Source organism: Taudactylus pleione, unplaced genomic scaffold (genome assembly GCF_031769625.1).
Source record: "Taudactylus pleione unplaced genomic scaffold, aTauple2 ptg001106l, whole genome shotgun sequence".
In the NCBI taxonomy this organism is placed as follows: domain Eukaryota; kingdom Metazoa; phylum Chordata; class Amphibia; order Anura; family Myobatrachidae; genus Taudactylus; species Taudactylus pleione.
In genome coordinates this window covers 662,550-682,500 of record NW_028285507.1, presented here as the reverse complement: position 1 = coordinate 682,500, position 19,951 = coordinate 662,550, and positions in this window count along the sequence as shown.

Here is a 19,951-nt window from a genome sequence, read left to right as displayed (position 1 = left end):
CGAGCGTATGTTTCGTTCGCTCGCTCAGACATAGAGGCGTCAACAGACCGCAAAGAGCGAGCGCTCAATTTAAATAGCCAGCCTCTTTTTCTGAACGAGCGAGCGCAAATAGCGTCCGGCTCTGAATCAGGCCCTCTGTCCCTTTGAATCCTCTCCGCAGCCATATCACGGTATATTCGCAAAAAATACCGTGACAAGTGCCCCGCGCATGCACCGACCGGTCGTCGCTAAGCCCCGCGATAGCAGACACCCACGACCCCCCCTCCCTTAATTACACATACCTGCAGTGATCGGCGGTCCGGTGATGTTCTCCGTGGCTCCGGTCAGCTGACAACCCATCCTGCACTGGGACCCGGTCAGGTGATGACCGGGCCCCAGCGCAGGCTGGGAGACCAGCTGACCAGAGGGAGGACATCACCCAGAGCCCCAATCTCCGGTCCCTGGACTTGGTAAGTTTTTTTTTATTACTAATTTTTTTTTACAGTGTATCAGCGTGTGGTCTGTTTAGACCACAGAGGGGCCGGCTCCGGGCTCTGCTCCACCCGTTAGAGCAGAGCAGGAGGCCAGTAACCGGGGGAGACCCGGTTGTCACAGGGCTTTCCCCGGTATTTTTTCACATTTTATTTTTAGTAACTTTGGCCAAATCACAATTCCCATTACAATTATGGGAAATGTGATCTGCTTACTAATAATATTTGATAATTAGAGCTTGGGGGAGAATTTTCCGATTTGTACTCCAATTGCCCTTTAGTAACTTTAGGTGATACTAAAATAATGTGAAATGGGTGTGACAACACAAAACAGCCTTTTTCACTTTTTAGTAAAAATAATGTTAATAAATAGAGCCCTATATGTGACAATAAGGAGGTGCGAGGGTGCCTTCCTCGATGTGGAATAGAAATTAATTCCCTTATGGAGCTGGATAGCCCCTCCAGAAAAAAGCAGGCGGCCCTTCTCATAAGCAATAAGTACTGATATATATTGTAACAAATTACATTGAGGTGGTCGGCGTTTCAAGACCGTTAGGTCTATTCATCAGGAAAAATAGGTTCAGGAACTGCAGGCGGAGCTATAGAAAAATAATTTTATATAATATATATATGTATATTAGGGATATGCAGGTGCGCCAAGAGGGGGGCGGGTACAAATTACCCAAGCTTTCAGGAGGGGTCTGGAGCCGCCCCCCCTCCCTCTTTCCTTACAGCAGCAGCAGTCTCCTATGCCTGTGGGGGGAGCGATCACACTGATCACGCCCCCCACTGGCTATGTGCCAGGCTCAGGGGGCTTACAGCGCCCCCCTCCCCAGTGCATTTATTTTTTTCCCTAAGGGGGTGTGGCCACACCTCCCGTGATTAGGCCATACCCCCCACCACACGCGCCCGCTGTCGCTCTTGGCATGCCTGGGGATACGTTCAGTATCCCTGTGCAAGGGATGACGTCCCTTCTCGGCTCCGACATCCCAACCGCCGGCTTCTCGTGGGTAAGTAGCAGTTTTGTGGGGAGGGTGAGGGTTAGACACTAGGAGGGGAAGGTTAGGGTGCTTGAAGGGGGAAGTTATTTTTAGGCACTAGGGTGGGAGGTTAGGTTTAGGGTGCGGGAAGGGGGAGGTTATTTGTAGGCACTTGGGTGGGAGGTAGGGTTTAGGGTGCGGGAAGGGGGAGGTTATTTGTAGGCACTAGGGTGGGAGGTTAGGTTTAGGGTGCGGGAAGGGGGAGGTTATTTGTAGGCACTAGGGTGCGGGAAGGGGGAGGTTATTTGTAGGCACTTGGGTGGGAGGTAGGGTTTAGGGTGCGGGAAGGGGGAGGTTATTTGTAGGCACTAAGGTAGGAGGTTAGGTTTAGGCATCGGGGAGGGGGAGGTTATTTGTAGGCACTAGGGTGGGAGGTTAGGTTTAGGCATCGGGGAGGGAGGGTTAGGATACCTACTAACAGGTATCAGTATCCTAACCCTGTCAAGATTTTGGTTGACGGGATTCCGAGTGCCGGCATCCCGTACCCATCCCATTTATTATATATACATATATATACTGTAGTATTTAGAAAAGAGTGCACTCAAGGGGACTTTGTATTAGGAAAAACACATTTTGGCCCAGGTCATTATGGCATAGTTAATGAGAGGTTCAGGAACGGAGTTCCTGCTGAAAAATGGCACTCTATAAGCAGCAGCCACAGCAGTCTCCTATGCCTGTGCGGGGGAGCGATCACACTGATCGTGCCCCCCCTGGCTTTGCGCCAGGCTGAGGGGGCTCAGAGTGCCCCCCTCCCCAGCGCGCGGCGCTGCAAATCTTTTTTTTTTTTCTCGGCAAGGGGGCAAGGCCACGCCTCCTGCGATTAGGCCACGCCCCCTATTAAAGGGGCCCGCCACGGCTCTTGGATATATATATGTCACTGAATGTCTTTCAGCAATTTCATCTTGGATGTCATCTCGCCACCTGAAACTTAATATTTCTAAAACAGAATTATATTTCCACCAGCCAATAACAGTTACCAACCTGATCTCTCTCTCACTGTTGATAACTCGACAATCCACCGTGCCCCACAAGCTCGCTGCCTTGATGTCATCCTTGACTCTGAACTGTCCTTTGTTCCCCACATTCAATCTGTCTCAAAATCATGTTACATACATCTAAAAAACATATCCAAAATTCGACCATATCTCTCACAAGACACTGCAAAAACTCTAATCCATGCACTTATTATTTCCCATATTGACTATTGCAATAGTCTCCTTACTGGTCTTCCCAAAAACAGGCTATCACCATTACAATCCATTATGAATGCAGCTGCGAGGCTGATCTTCCTTGCCAAACGTTCATCATCTGCTGCCCCGCTCTGTCAGTCCCTCCATTGGTTGCCGTTTTTTTTACCGTATTCAATACAAAATACTCTTACTTACACATAAGGCTATTAACCAGACCACACCAACATACATCTCTTCACTCATCTCAAAATATCTCCCTGTCCAATCTCTCCGCTCAGCACAAGATCTGTGTCTCTCATCCCCACGCATTACTTGCTCCCATTCACGGTTACAGGACTTTCTTCTGGCTGCACCCGCTCTATGGAATGCCTTACCACGCACAATACGACTTTCCTCTAGTCTCCAATCCTTCAAGCGATGTCTGAAAACTCACCTCTTCAGGCAAGCTTATCAGATTCCAGAACCTCCCACATAACCTTCATAGCTTCCATATGTAATTACATCCCCTCTCACAGTCCACACACAATCTCACACATCGTCTTTCTCTCACATCCTCCTGACATTTGGCCGACATTCCGGTGTGACTGGATCATGCAGCCAACCAAGAAACTCTGCATTCTGGCTGGACCAAATGCAATATATATAGCACCTATCCTTGTGTATCAATGCCTATTTCCCTATAAGTTGTAAGCTTGTGAGCAGGGCCTTCCTACCTATATATCTGTCTGTTATTCTGTTATTACCCAGTTTTGTTCTATTAATGTTTACAATTGTAAAGCGCAACGGAATATGCTGCGCTATATAAGAAACTGTTAATAAATAATAATAAATAAATTATGTATATATATATACACACACAGGTTGAGTCTCCCATATCCAAATATTCTGAAATACGGAATATTTTTAGCATGACTGAGATAGTGAAACCTTTGCTTTTTGATGGTTCAATGTACACAAACTTTGTTTAAGGCACAAAATTATTAAAAATAAAGTATAAAATGACCTATAGGCTTTGTTTATAATGTGTATATGAAACATAAATTAATTTCATGTATGTACACAAACTTTGAGCCACAAAATTATTGAACAGATTGTATAAAATTACTTTCAGGCTGTGTATAAGGTGTATATGAATCATAAATGCATTCTGTGTTTAGATTTGGGCCCTATTCCTAAGACATTTCAATATGGTATACAAATATTCCAAAATGTGGGATTATTCCGATATCCAAAATATACCCCTGGTATTTTGGATATGGGAGACTTGACCTGTATACAATATATATATATTTATATTATATATCATCCTTTGATAAATATGTACATGTAGCCAATTGTGTATACACCCGTTTATGAAAGGGATATGTATATAGTGATATCTATTGGTGAAGGGGGCCCCAAACCAGTATCTTGTCTAGGGCCTCATGAGGTCTAAATCCGGCTCTGGCAATGGGGAACTTCATACAGAGGAGCTGTAATGTATAAACCGTGGGAGTTTTATTGCCTATATTAATATTATACTCCTAAGCAAATACAGCTAATATAATAACTGAATAACATCATAATTAATAACTAATTATATAACATTTGTACTCAATAATACTAAAGGGCAAATTTCCGAATGAATTCTGCCATTAATATATGCGGAAACTGCTTTTTCCGCATATTTAATGGAAGAATTGAGTATACCTTAAATGTACCAGCAGGAGATATTGGCAATATCGCCCGCTTTCTGTACGCCGGCTCCCGCAGCAACCGCTAGGCCGCACAAATGATTCCAAAACAAAAAATGGCAGCTGCTCAATCAATCTGGCAGTACTTTTCAGGTGCATGAAAGGGATGGGTCATACCAAGTAGAAAAGGGGGGGGTTAGCCTATTGTTCCTCAGCACACTGAATTATACTTGCAACAATATATGAAGACTACATGGTAATAGATATTCAGAGATATTAGTTGCATGCATTTGCAAACACATGGGAGGCTGCTAGGCCTCGTCAAGGCTTCTCTGTCACTAGCAGTCCCTAACACTAAGGGATTCAAAGATACAGTAGGCCGAATGGTAAGGCCTGAAATTGAAAATGTGAGTCCCGAATTGCGAATCATAGGAGCGTTTGGTGAAGCGGCCAGATGGGAATGTGTAGGTAGGCATCTTTTATGTCCAAAGATATCAGAAACTAATTTTCCTCGAGCCCCACAATGACAGATTGAAGGGACTCCATGTTGAACTTGAATACTCTCAGATAGGGATTGAGATCCTTCAGGTTCAGAATAGGTTTGACCGATCCCTCCGGCTTCGAAACCACAAACAATCTGGAGTAGAATCCTTGGTTTAATTGATGTGTGGGGAACTGTACCAACACTCGAGCATTCATAAGTTTGTCTACAGCTACTTGTATCATGACCCGTCTGTCGTTTGGAAACTGGCAAAAATGTGGTGAAAAACCGAGGAGGTGGTTGGATCTGGAAATTCGAGCTTGTACCCCTGGGTGATGAGGTCCCGAACCCAGGCATCCGGACAAGATTGTGCCCATACTGCCCTGAAATTTCGAAAGACGACCTCCCACCATGGGGTCCCCCAGGTGAGAGGGAAACCTGTCATGCACTGGGTTTAGAGGAGGGCTTATTGTCCTGGTGTGTAGAGGTTGCTGCGGCTCTACCGCTACCTCTGGAACCACGAGAAGTGGTAAGTCCTCCGCTGGAATGGCCTCTAAATCTTCCTGGGGCACGAAAGGATGGTCCTGAATAAAGCTTACGGGTAGCCAGAGCAGCTGAGGGCAGATAAGTAGATTTACCCCCCCGTAGCCTGGGAGATCCACTTGTCCAGTTCGGGTCTGCACAGGATGTCACCAGTGAATTAAGGGCCTGATTCAGAGCCGTTCGCTATTTGCGGTCGTTCGTTCAAAAACAAGGGGTGGCTATTCAAATGATCCGTTCGCAAATTGCAGTCTGTTCACACCTCTAAGTCTGAATGAGCGAGCAAAACATACGCTCGTTTATTTGATAAAAACGCCCCCTGGCCGCTCGCACCATACGTCATGTCCGCTATTTATTAGATTAATCGAGTACATCGTACAGCGTATGAACTGCTCGCTATTCTTGTGGTTGGTTTTTTCAACCGCTATTTTGCGAGCAGTTCTGAGTTAAAAAAAACCAAGTGACGTGGTCAATGACGCTGCTGTATTAATTATGCACTCCCTTAAAACGCCCGTTTTGACCTTTAAGCACGCCTGCGTTCGAATTCCACTCCCCCGTTTTCAAGCACCTTCCCCTGTTACCACCCACATACGCCTCATTCTGTCACTCAAAAAAGCAGGCACTCGCTATATAGCGTAGAAACGATTTTCGTCCGCACTGACTGGTTCGCGCATGCGTACTAAAAACCGTACACATGCGCAGATGTGCAAACATCGCTCGGAACGAGCGTACTGCCGCTAGCGAGCGGCTCTGAATGAGGGCCTAAGTGCTTCCACGCCCTCTTTGATTCTGCATCAGCCTGCCATTGTCGCATCCAAAGAGCTCTGCAGGCTGATATTGCTAGAGCGGAAGACCTAGAAGGGAGATTACATACCTCTTTTGAAGCCTCGCCAAATAAGCAGCTGACTCCCCAATCTATTCCGCTAAAGGAATAAGATCCTCAGCTGGGAGTCCTGTCCGTAATCCTTTAGATAGTTGTTTAGCCCAGGCTTCAATCACCATATTGACCCAGCAGCCCACTAGCACAGGGCGAAGAATCACACCCGCTACTGTGTAAATGGACTTTAGGGCGTCCTCTCTTTCAAGGAAATTTCCCCTGGTACTGGCAGGACCGTCTATTTGGACAAATGAGACACTGAGGGATCTATCGATGGTGGAGTCTCACCTGAGAGATCACAATCTGTTAACTCTTTAGTCAAACTACAAATTGTGATCTTTCAGGATTTTCTACTGAACCACTACCCTATGCTCGTGATATACCCCACGAATTAGATTATCACTATCAGGATAAACAAATACAGAGAGACGCAGCCAGCGAGAGGAGCAGCTACCCCATAGATGCAAGCCATGGTCTTCCTCTATTACCGGACGTGATATTGCCATTAGACAGAGGTAACTCATTTTTTCAGCAGTGCACTACAATTACTTACCTGCCAGTCCGGGACTTCTATGCGGTGTGCTAACTGCAGGCTAAACAGCCATTTTAGCCACCGCTAAAGGACGTTCCTTTTTGAGACATTTAACATTTATGGATGGGTAAGAGTACTAATACTTATTACCATTTGTGGATAGCAGAACAGAGAGTCACCAATACTACCTGACGATTCAAGTTTACCGATATACCTACATATAAGTTCCTCGGATGCCTTTATACTCCATTAGGAACTAATTTAATTTCAAGTGTCAATAATATGAATCACAATTTATACTCATAGTAATTATACATATATAATTTTTAATACATTTCATTTCTATTTTTATGTATGTTATGTGCCTTATGTTGTTTTAATAATATATTTATTTGAGAGAAGTCTTGATGCTGCTATTATTCAGTCAAGTGATTCCATTTAATTTTTGATCACAATTACATATATTCACATTATAGCGCAATCCAAACATGTGTGTTTAATGACTGCAACCGCTCAGCCAGCATAGAGACACCCACTACTGCTATCTCACATCTGTAGTACCTCACAGTCCAGTGTATACATCTGTAACATCAGCCACAGCACAGCCAGCATAGAGACACCCACTACTGCTATCTCACATCCGTAATACCTCACAGTCCTGTGTATACATCTGTAACATCAGCCACAGCTCAGCCAGCATAGAGACACCCACTACTGCTATCTCACATCTGTAATACCTCACGGTCCTGTGTATACATCTGTAACATCAGCCACAGCTCAGCCAGCATAGGGACACCCACTATTGCTATCTCACATCTGTAATACCTCACAGTCCTGTGTATATATCAGTAACATCAGCCACAGCTCAGCCAACATAGAGGCACCCACTACTTCTATCTCACATCTGTAATACCTCACAGTCCTGTGTATACATCTGTAACATCAGCCACAGCACAGCCAGCAGAGATGTCCGCTACTGCTATCTCACATCTGTAATACCTCACAGTCCTGTGTATGCATCTGTAACCTCAGCCACAGCTCAGCCAGCATAGACGCCCACTACTGCTTTCTCACATCTGTAATACCTCACAGTCCTGTGTATACATCTGTAACATCAGCCACAGCTCAGCCAGCATAGAGACACCCACTACTGCTATCTCACATCTGTAATACCTCACAGTCCTGTGTATACATTAGAAACATCAGCCACAGCACAGCCAGGATAGAGACACCCACTACTGCTATCTCACATCTGTAATACCTCACAGTCCTGTGTATACATCAGTAACATCAGCCGCAGCTCAGCCAACATAGAGGCACCCACTACTGCTATCTCACATCTGTAATACCTCACAGTCCTGTGTATACATCTGTAACATCAGCCACAGCACAGCCAGCATAGAGACGCCCACTACTGCTATCTCACATCTGTAATACCTCACAGTCCTGTGTATACATCTGTAACATCAGCCACAGCTCAGCCAGCATAGACGCCCACTACTGCTTTCTCACATCTGTAATACCTCACAGTCCTGTGTATACATCTGTAACATCAGCCACAGTTCAGCCAGCATAGAGATGCCCACTGCTGCTTTCTCACATCCATAATACCTCACAGTCCTGTGTATACATCTGTAACATCAGCCACAGCTCAGCCAGCATAGACACCCACTACTGCTATCTCACATCCGTGATACCTCACAGTCCTGTGTATACTTCTGTAACATCAGCCACAGCTCAGCCAGCATAGAGACACCCACTACTGCTATCTCACATCTGTAATACCTCACAGTCCTGTGTATACATCTGTAACATCAGCCACAGCTCAGCCAGCAAAGAGACACCCACTACTGCTATCTCACATCTGTAATACCTCACAGTCCTGTGTATACATCTGTAACATCAGCCACAGCTCAGCCAGCATAGACACCCACTACTGCTATCTCACATCTGTAATACCTCACAGTCCTGTGTATACATCTGTAACATCAGCCACAACACAGCCAGCATAGCGACACCCACTACTGCTATCTCATATCTGTAATACCGCACAGTCCTGTGTATACATCTGTAACATCAGCCACAGCACAGCCAGCATAGACACTCACTACTGCTATCTCACATCCCTAAAAACTCACAGTCCTGTGTATACATCTGTAACATCAGCCACAGCTCAGTCAGCATAGAGACACCCACTACTGCTATTTCACATCTGTAATACCTCACAGTCCTGTGTATATATCAGTAACATCAGCCACAGCTCAGCCAACTTAGAGGCACCCACTACTGCTATCTCACATCTGTAATACCTCACAGTCCTGTGTATATATCAGTAACATCAGCCACAGCTCAGCCAACATAGAGGCACCCACTACTGCTATCTCACATCTGTAATACCTCACAGTCCTGTGTATACATCTGTAACATCAGCCACAGCACAGCCAGCATAGAGACGCCCACTACTGCTATCTCACATCTGTAATACCTCACAGTCCTGTGTATACATCTGTAACATCAGCCACAGCTCAGCCAGCATAGACGCCCACTACTGCTTTCTCACATCTGTAATACCTCACAGTCCTGTGGATACATCTGTAACATCAGCCACAGTTCAGCCAGCATAGAGATGCCCACTGCTGCTTTCTCACATCCATAATACCTCACAGTCCTGTGTATACATCTGAAACATCAGCCACAGCTCAGCCAGCATAGACACCCACTACTGCTATCTCACATCCGTGATACCTCACAGTCCTGTGTATACTTCTGTAACATCAGCCACAGCTCAGCCAGCATAGAGACACCCACTACTGCTATCTCACATCTGTAATACCTCACAGTCCTGTGTATACATCTGTAACATCAGCCACAGCTCAGCCAGCATAGAGACACCCACTACTGCTATCTCACATCTGTAATACCTCACAGTCCTGTGTATACATCTGTAACATCAGCCACAGCTCAGCCAGCATAGACACCCACTACTGCTATCTCACATCTGTAATACCTCACAGTCCTATGTATACATCTGTAACATCAGCCACAACACAGCCAGCATAGCGACACCCACTACTGCTATCTCATATCTGTAATACCGCACAGTCCTGTGTATACATCTGTAACATCAGTCACAGCACAGCCAACATAGAGGCACCCACTACTGCTATCTCACATCTGTAATACCTCACAGTCCTGTGTATACATCTGTAACATCAGCCACAGCACAGCCAGCATAGAGATGCCCACTACTGCTATCTCACATCTGTAATACCTCACAGTCCTGTGTATACATCTGTAACCTCAGCCACAGCTCAGCCAGCATAGACGCCCACTACTGCTTTCTCACATCTGTAATACCTCACAGTCCTGTGTATACATCTGTAACAACAGCCACAGTTCAGCCAGCATAGAGATGCCCACTGCTGCTTACTCACATCCATAATACCTCACAGTCCTGTGTATACATCTGTAACATCAGCCACAGCTCAGCCAGCATAGACACCCACTACTGCTATCTCACATCCGTGATACCTCACAGTCCTGTGTATACATCTGTAACATCAGCCACAGCTCAGCCAGCATAGAGACACCCACTACTGCTATCTCACATCTGTAATACCTCACAGTCCTGTGTATACATCTGTAACATCAGCCACAGCTCAGCCAGCATAGAGACACCCACTACTGCTATCTCACATCTGTAATACCTCACAGTCCTGTGTATACATCTGTAACATCAGCCACAGCTCAGCCAGCATAGACACCCACTACTGCTATCTCACATCTGTAATACCTCACAGTCCTGTGTATACATCTGTAACATCAGCCACAGCTCAGCCAGCATAGAGACACCCACTACTGCTATCTCACATCTGTAATACCTCACAGTCCTGTGTATACATCAGTAACATCAGCCACAACACAGCCAGCATAGACACTCACTACTGCTATCTCACATCTGTAAAAACTCACAGTCCTGTGTATACATCTGTAACATCAGCTACAGCTCAGTCAGCATAGAGACACCCACTACTGCTATTTCACATCTGTAACACCTCACAGTCCTGTGTATACATCTGTAACATCAGCTACAGCTCTGCCAGCATAGAGACACCCACTACTGCTTTCTCACATCTGTAATACCTCACAGTCCTGTGTATACATCTGTAACATCAGCCATAGCTCAGCCAGCATAGAGACGCCCACTGCTGCTTTCTCACATCCGTAATACCTCACAGTCCTGTGTATACATCTGTAACATCAGCCACAGCTCAGCCATCATAGAGACACCCACTACTGCTATCTCACATCTGTGATACCTCACAGTCCTGTATATACATCTGTAACATCAGCCACAGCTCAGCCAGCATAGAGACACCCACTACTGCTATCTCACATCTGTAATACCTCACAGTCCTGTGTATACATCTGTAACATCAGCCACAGCTCAGCCAGCATAGAGACACCCACTACTGCTATCTCACATCTGTAATACCTCACAGTCCTATGTGTACATATGTAACATCAGCCACAACACAGACAGCATAGAGACACCCACTACTGCTATCTCATCTATAATACCTCACAGTCCTGTGTATACATCTGTAACATCAGCCACAGCTCAACCTGCATAGACACCCAGTACTGCTTTCTCACATCTGTAATACCTCACAGTCCTGTGTATACATCTGTAACATCAGCCACAGCTCAGCCAGCATAGACGCCCACTACTGCTATCTCACATCTGTAATACCTCACAGTCCTGTGTATACATCTGTAACATCAGCCACAGCTCAGCCAGCATAGAGACGCCACTACTGCTATCTCTCATCTGTAATACCTCACAGTCCTCTGTATACATCTGCAACATCAGCCACAGCACAGCCAGCATAGAGACACCTACTACTGCTTTCTCACATCCGTAGCATCTCACAGTCCTGTGTATACATCTGTAACATCAGCCACAGCACAACCAGCATAGAGACGCCCACTACTGCTATCTCACATCCGTAATACCTCACAGTCCTGTTTATACATCAGTAACATCAGCCACAGCTCACCCAGCATAGAGACACCCACTACTGCTTTCTCACATCTGTAATACCTCACAGTCCTGTGTATACATCTGCAAAATCAGCCACAGCACAGCCAGCATAGAGACGCCCTTTACTGCTATCTCACATTCGTAACACCTCACAGTCCTGTGTATACATCTGTAACATCAGCCACAGCCAGCATAGAGATGCCCACTACTGCTATCTCACATCTGTAACACCTCACAGTCCTGTGTATACATCTGTAACATCAGTCACAGCACAGCCAGCATAGAGACGCCCACTACTGCTATCTCACATCTGTAATATCTCACAGTCCTGTGTATACATCAGTAACATCAGCCACAGCACAGCCAGCATAGAGACACCCACTACTGCTATCTCACATCTGTAATACCTCACAGTCCTGTGTATACATCTGTAACATCAGCAACAGCTCAGCCAGCATAGAGACGCCCACTGCTGCTTTCTCACATCCGTAATACCTCACAGTCCTGTGTATACATCTGTAACATCAGCCACAGCTCAGCCATCATAGTGATACCCACTACTGCTATCTCACATCTGTGATTCCTCACAGTCCTGTATATACATCTGTAACATCAGCCACAGCTCAGCCAGCATAGAGACACCCACTACTGCTATCTCACATCTGTAATACCTCACAGTCCTGTGTATACATCTGTAACATCAGCCACAGCTCAGCCAGCATAGAGACACCCACTACTGCTATCTCACATCTGTAATACCTCACAGTCCTGTGTATACATCTGTAACATCAGCCACAGCTCAGCCAGCATAGACACCCACTACTGCTATCTCACATCTGTAATACCTCACAGTCCTGTGTATACATCTGTAACATCAGCCACAACACAACCAGCATAGAGACACCTACTACTGCTATCTCTTATCTGTAATACCGCACAGTCCTGTGTATACATCTGTAACATCAGCCACAGCTCAGCCAGCATAGACGCCCACTACCGCTATCTCACATCTGTAATACCTCACAGTCCTGTGTATACATCTGTAACATCAGCCACAGCTCAGCCAGCATAGAGACACCCACTACTGCTATTTCACATCTGTAATACCTCACAGTCCTGTGTATACATCAGTAACATCAGCCACAGCTCAGCCAGCATAGAGACACCCACTACTGCTATCTCACATCTGTAATACCTCACAGTCCTGTGTATACATCTGTAACATCAGCCACAGCTCAGCCAGCATAGTGACACCCACTACTGCTATCTCACATCTGTAATACCTCACAGTCCTGTGTATACATCTGTAACATCAGCCACAGCTCAGCCAGCATAGACACCCACTACTGCTATCTCACATCTGTAATACCTCACAGTCCTGTGTATACATCTGTAACATCAGCCACAACACAGCCAGCATAGAGACACCCACTACTGCTATCTCATATCTGTAATATCGCACAGTCCTGTGTATACATCTGTAACATCAGCCACAGCACAGCCAGCATAGACACTCACTACTGCTATCTCACATCCGTAATACCTCACAGTCCTGTGTATACATCAGTAACATCAGCCACAGCTCACCCAGCATAGAGACACCCACTACTGCTTTCTCACATCTGTAATACCTCACAGTCCTGTGTATACATCTGCAACATCAGCCACAGCACAGCCAGCATAGAGACACCCACTACTGCTATCTCACATCTGTAATACCTCACAGTCCTGTGTATACATCTGTAACATCAGCCACAGCACAGCCATCTCACTTCTGTAATACCTCACAGTCCTGTGTATACATCTGTAACAGCCACAGCTCAGCCAGCATAGAGACACCCACTACTGCTATCTCACATCCGTATCACCTCACAGTCCTGTGTATACATCTGTAACATCAGCCACAGCTCAGCCAGCATAGACACCTACTACTGCTATCTCACATCTGTAATACCTCACAGTCCTGTGTATGCATCGGTATCATCGGACCCTCACGCACAATTACAGCAGCTCTGACCTGTCTCAGAAATTGCTAACATTGTCACATGCAGTCAGTACAATAACTGATGCACGCCCATGTAACGACGTTCAAGCGGACAGGTACGCCTGTGTTTCTCCGACCACTCCCTCAGCAGCAGCCTCAAAGGCTGGCGTCCCGTCACTTGGCTTTCTGTCTGCGTGTGTGATCGCAGTTCTAGCACAATGCTGACCTGCACACATGCACTACATACGCATTACGCACCATCGGCCAATCTGCGTACGCTGTTGCAGATGCGATCATTGATGAATCAGATCCCTAGATCTGCAAATGAAGATGAAGATCAGTGCAATGATATCAAGTTACCACTAGATGGTGCCACTAGGCCTCTAGGTATCACCATGAAGTGACAAAAACAAAACACTTGCTTATTTTTTGGCTATATTTATTTATTAACAGTTTCTTATATAGAGCAGCGTAGTCCGTTGCGCTTTACAATTGGAAACATTTATAGAACAAAACAGGGCAATAACAGACAGATATATAGGTAGGAAGGCCCTGCTCGCAAGCTTACAATCTATAGAAGAATACCTGGCTTACACATTACAATTCCCAGAAGCGTATCCAGATTGCCTGTTTTGTACTTATATGTGTTGGTAAATTTTGTAAACAAAAAATCTATAAAAAACAACAACGTTTAAAGACATATGTAATAACCTACGAGTTGCGGGAACTGGCACAATTCCAGCTATTTAGCATATTGATTTAAATGGGCAATAATTTGAGGTAGGTTTTGCTTTTAAAGTGTTGCCTCTTTAAATCTACTGGCTAAGTTGTTGGAATTGCGCTGGTTCCCGCAACTCGCAGCCTATTACTTTTGGCCCTTAAAGTTAAATCTTAGATAATAAAATATAATGGGGGCAGAGATGAACAGTAAAAATAGTTGTCAGCGCTTGCTGCAGAGCGCAGCTTTTCCTGTCACTAGAGAATTATTTTACAAACTATTCCACAAAATAGTCACCTTGTTTCACTACATTTTGCACGTGAATGGACCGTTATCATCTCTACCATCGCAGCCTCACATTAGCTCAGGCTCTGACCTCACTCAGGAATTACTAACCTCATCGCACGCTATGAGTACGACATCACAGTGGATAATTTATGCATGCCTGTGCAATGGCGTTCAAACGCACTGACACGCCTGCGTTTTGCAGACCCCCCCGTCACCTCCCACAAATTGCACTTCATGTCAATCACTCTGCGATGCGTCTGCGTAGTCACTGCGCGAACCAGCCACTGCAATCATACGCATGCGCAGAAAGCAACAACCGGACGATCGTGTGTGTCATTGCAGTTGCGATCCTTGCTGAATCAGGTCCACGGTGCAGTAAGAAAAGGTGAAAGTCAAAAATTGTGTTACCTCAATCTTGCGCCTCTATAAACGGCCGGTTAATCAGCAAAACTTGATTTGTGCACATTTTGGCCATGACATCACCCTTCTTTATCTGTCACATAGTCAGGTGCATAAATATTGGGACATTGACAGAATTTTCATATTTTGGCCTCTATTCACCACCACAATGGCTTTAAAATGAAACAAACAAGATGTGATTTACATGCAGACTTTCAGATTTAATTTGAGGGTAATTACATCCAAATCAGGTGAACGGTGTAGGAATTACAACGGTTTCTATATGTGCCTCCCACTTTTTAAGGGGCCAAAAGTAATGGGACAAACTAAACAATCCTAAATCTAACTTTCACTTTTTAATACTTTGTTGCAAATCCTTTGCAGGCAATTACAGCCTGAAGTCTGGAACGCATAGACATCACCAGACGCTGGGTTTCATCCCTGGTGATGCTCTGCCAGGCCTCTACTGCAAATGTCTTCAGTTCCTGCTTGTTCTTGGGGTATTTTCCCTTCAGTTTTGTCTTCATCAAGTGAAATGCATGCTCAATCGGATTCAGGTCAGGGGATTGACTTGGCCATTGCATAACATTCCACTTTTTAGCCACTTGGTTGCTTTTGCAGTATGCTTCGGGTCATTGTCCATCTGCACTGTGAAGCGCCGTCCAATGAGTTCTGAAGCATTTGACTGAATATGAGCATATGATATTGCCCGAAACACTTCAGAATTCATTCTGCTGCTTTTGTCAGTCACATCATCAATAAATACAAGGGAACCAGTTCCATTGGCAGTCATAAACAAAAAAATGGCAGCTGCTCAATCAATCTGGTAGTACTTTTTGCAGGTGCATGAAAGGAAGGGGTCATACCAAGTTGAAAAGAGAGGGGGGGTTTAACCCCCTATTGCTCCTCAGCACACTGAATTATACTAGCAACAATATATGAACACTATATGGTAATAGAATTTCAGAGATATTAGTTGCATGCATTTGCAAATACATGGGATGCTGCTAGGCCTCGTCAAGGCTTCTCTAAACGGAACGGTTCACGTCCGGGGTGCAGAGCACCCCAAAATAACGTCCAGCCCAGGAACCCCCAGGGCATCACACGAAAAATGGAAAAGAGTGACAGTGCAGTGTAAAGTATAGAAGTGTGCAAGTAATTACAAAGTGTTAAGGGGTTAAAATATATGTGAAAAATTACATGAATAATAAAGAAACATAAAAAGGTGATGTGAAAAGTAACTATGTGTATTAAGTGGTGATGCCCTCAGGAGGCCCAGCCAGAGCAGCCTCGGGGGCCCTACACCCAAACGCTCACCCCAAATGTAATGTATGCCAATTAAAGCCTCATAATAAAGGCACATATATATTTTTGGCAAATGTAAGGCCTCATGATAAAGGCACATACATAAATGCATCCAAATTGAGAGCCAGCTTACCTGGGAGTCACCCCTGGGAACTCCAACTAGCACTACTAGAACCAGCATGCCCAGCATCTGGTGATGTCTATGCGTTCCAGACTTCAGGCTGTAATTGCCTGCAAAGGATTTGCAACAAAGTATTAAAAAGTGAAAGTTAGATTTAGGATTGTTTAGTTTGTCCCATTACTTTTGGCCCCTTAAAAAGTGGGAGGCACATATAGAAACCGTTGTAATTCCTACACCGTTCACCTGATTTGGATGTAATTACCCTCAAATTAAATCTGAAAGTCTGCATGTAAATCACATCTTGTTTGTTTCATTTTAAAGCCATTGTGGTGGTGAATAGAGGCCAAAATATGAAAATTCTGTAAATGTCCCAATATTTATGCACCTGACTGTATTTAATCATTTGGCACCTCTCAGGTCAACCCCCAAACCTCATTGGGTGCTGTAATTTAATGTATTAATCCCCGCTTGTCCTCAGCCACTGTAATACATTACAGAATCTCTGTGAGAAGTTACCACCTATCATTAGGACCACACCACATACTTGGACATACTACCTTCATTTCATACAGACATGTTTTACACACACATATGTTTTTGCTAATTCAATTATCAGGATCTGCCAATAAAAATGGAGATCAAAGTTGTAGAAGTTGAGATTGGGGAGGGCAGAGTGGGCAATTGCCCAGGACCCTGACCCTTTAAAAGGCCCGGTCACAGTTCTGAAGACAATTGTGAAGGGCTGCATGTGCTGTGGAGTCCTCCAGCAAATTACAGAACTGCACATGTAGCTTTGTACATAGCAGAAGCTCATCTCAGTCACATCAGGCAGCTTCTTACTCCTGGCACTTCCCCAGGCATCCCCTCTCCAGAGGAATTTCTTAAGATACTTTACACGTGTTGGCTACAAGACCCTATGGTCTGCAAGCCAACGATGGACAGTGGGCACTGAGATTCCTAGCACCAGAAAAGCTGGGAGTACCAATCCACAATTGTATATTAGACACAAGCATTTTCATTGTAAAGACGCTATCCCAAGAATTGGGGTCTGCACACCAATTGCCATCTTTTATATTTATAGTGCCAACATATTCTGCAGCACTGTACAATCAGAGAACATTTGCAGGAACATCAACCACTGCCCCAAATGGAGCGTACACTCTAATTTCCCTACAACAGGTACCCAGGCCCACTAAAGCCAATCTAGTCAGAAGTAATTTCACCTACTAGGTATTCACACCTCCCAACACTTGGGCGGGGGGATTTGGAACATGCCTAGAACACACACACGAAAATGGGGGTCAGGGGCAAATACAGGATTTGTAAAGGGTGAGGGGTTTATGTATATAAATATATAGATCACTTATGCATATAGCTCAAATATATAAAGACACATAAAACCCTAACAGAGATGTCGCTGGTCGCCCATGGGGGTGGAACTAGAAGCTTCACGTCATGAAACACCTACCCCTCCTCAAAAACCGGCAAATATCGGCATTTGGTCCATCAGGGGGGTTTCAGGGTATTCAGTATCCCCCCCTGTGTGCACCACTGGGGGTGTGGCCGCTAGTCGTGCCCCAGTTGCTCATCACACTTCCAGAGCTGCTGGGTGCCTCCAGCCTCTATTCTACAGTATTTGCATGCCATTCACTGATGCCATACTATACAGAGCAGCAGGTGAGACAGTGAGCTCCTGCCCACAGGACACTGCAACCCCCGGGAATATAGAGTGTAAGCTCCACTGGGGCACGGACTGATGTGAATGGGCAAATTTTCTCTGTAAAGCGCTGCGGCCTATCGATACCCCTTAATCTATATACCCTAAATATCGCTGTTTAGCGATACAAGTTGTATGAGAAATAATTGTTTTCCAGACTTATATTGTGGTTCCAAAGCAATAACTGCAATAAAAGAAAGTTACACGCTCGGATCTAGCACAATTAGCGCAAAAGACAATTAAATACAAAAGGTACAAGCCGATACATATGCGTGCGCACTGGTCCCAGTAAACGGTTGTCACTCCAGAAGCCTGTGGTCATTCAAGAAAAATGGCTGTATACTATAACCAGTATGCCAGCTATATACCTTACAGAACAAAGAAACTAGTTAACAGGTTTCCATTGGGTCTTGCTCCTGGACATTCTGGTACGATGCAGGTCATTGGACAGTTCATATAGCATCACTGGGGGTATGTCCCAGTTCCTCAGATGTTGCTTTGTGTGGTTTTCCCACCGAAGAACTGGTTTAAACTAATAAAAGACACTTCATACAGCTTTACATTCTAACCACTAATTTCATATAGTTCATGCGAACACATGATGCGATTTCCTTGCGGGTCGAACCGGAAATCTGCAAATAAATAGTGATTTAGAATGGTACCAAACATGATATGTCTACTAGCTTATGTACCTTAAATATCGTATACATTACATTTCACAACATAAGTATTCACTAATAAAACCTCTAATATTAAGCTTTTAATGCGGAGGAACCGTTTTATAAGTTTTGGTATGTGTAAGTGTGAGAATATTGCGTAAAGTCGCCAATGTGCGTGGTGCATTTATGTGTTGAGTGCTTTCATAAACAGCGCAACTGTGCGTTTTGTATATTTTATGTTTTATTTAATGTGCGTATGGTTATGGTAGGACTTTCAACAATATGCGGAAGCAACACAAGATGGCATTGTCAGGGGCGACACAAAACGGCGTCACCAGATATCAATTTAAGATTTGGTCTCAGCCAATCATCCGGCTTCGACAGGCCGATTCAGAGATTTACGCAATGCCGATATTTAAGCGGATTGGGCGATTTTTTGCAATTGTGCATGCGTGAGACACACACTGCGCACGCACAGTGAATGCGAATATGCTTGTAGAGAGGAAACACTCACAAACTGAGTGACAGGCAATCAGCATTTTGGGCTGGTAACAGGGTGGTTAGAAAAACGCAGGCGTGTCAGACTGTTTAAACGCCTTTTCACGGGCAAGCATAAATTAGCCAGCGCAATCTCCTTCACAGCACGAGAGCTCTCTGCAAGTCAGGAGACTGATGTGTTTGCAGCTGGTCAGTCTTGACTCACCTGCTACGTGACTGACCGATGTGCGTCGATGTTATCGATATTTATGCTATTGCACATCGTCGGATGGATATGAGAAGGAAGCAGTGGGCATCTCTGTGCGCTAGTTTGGAAGGCATTAGCATATTGTGAGAAAATGCAGTTGCATGAGCGTTAATGCGCTATATAAATAACTGGTAATAAATATCTGGGGGCTGTATGAAGGCAGAAGAG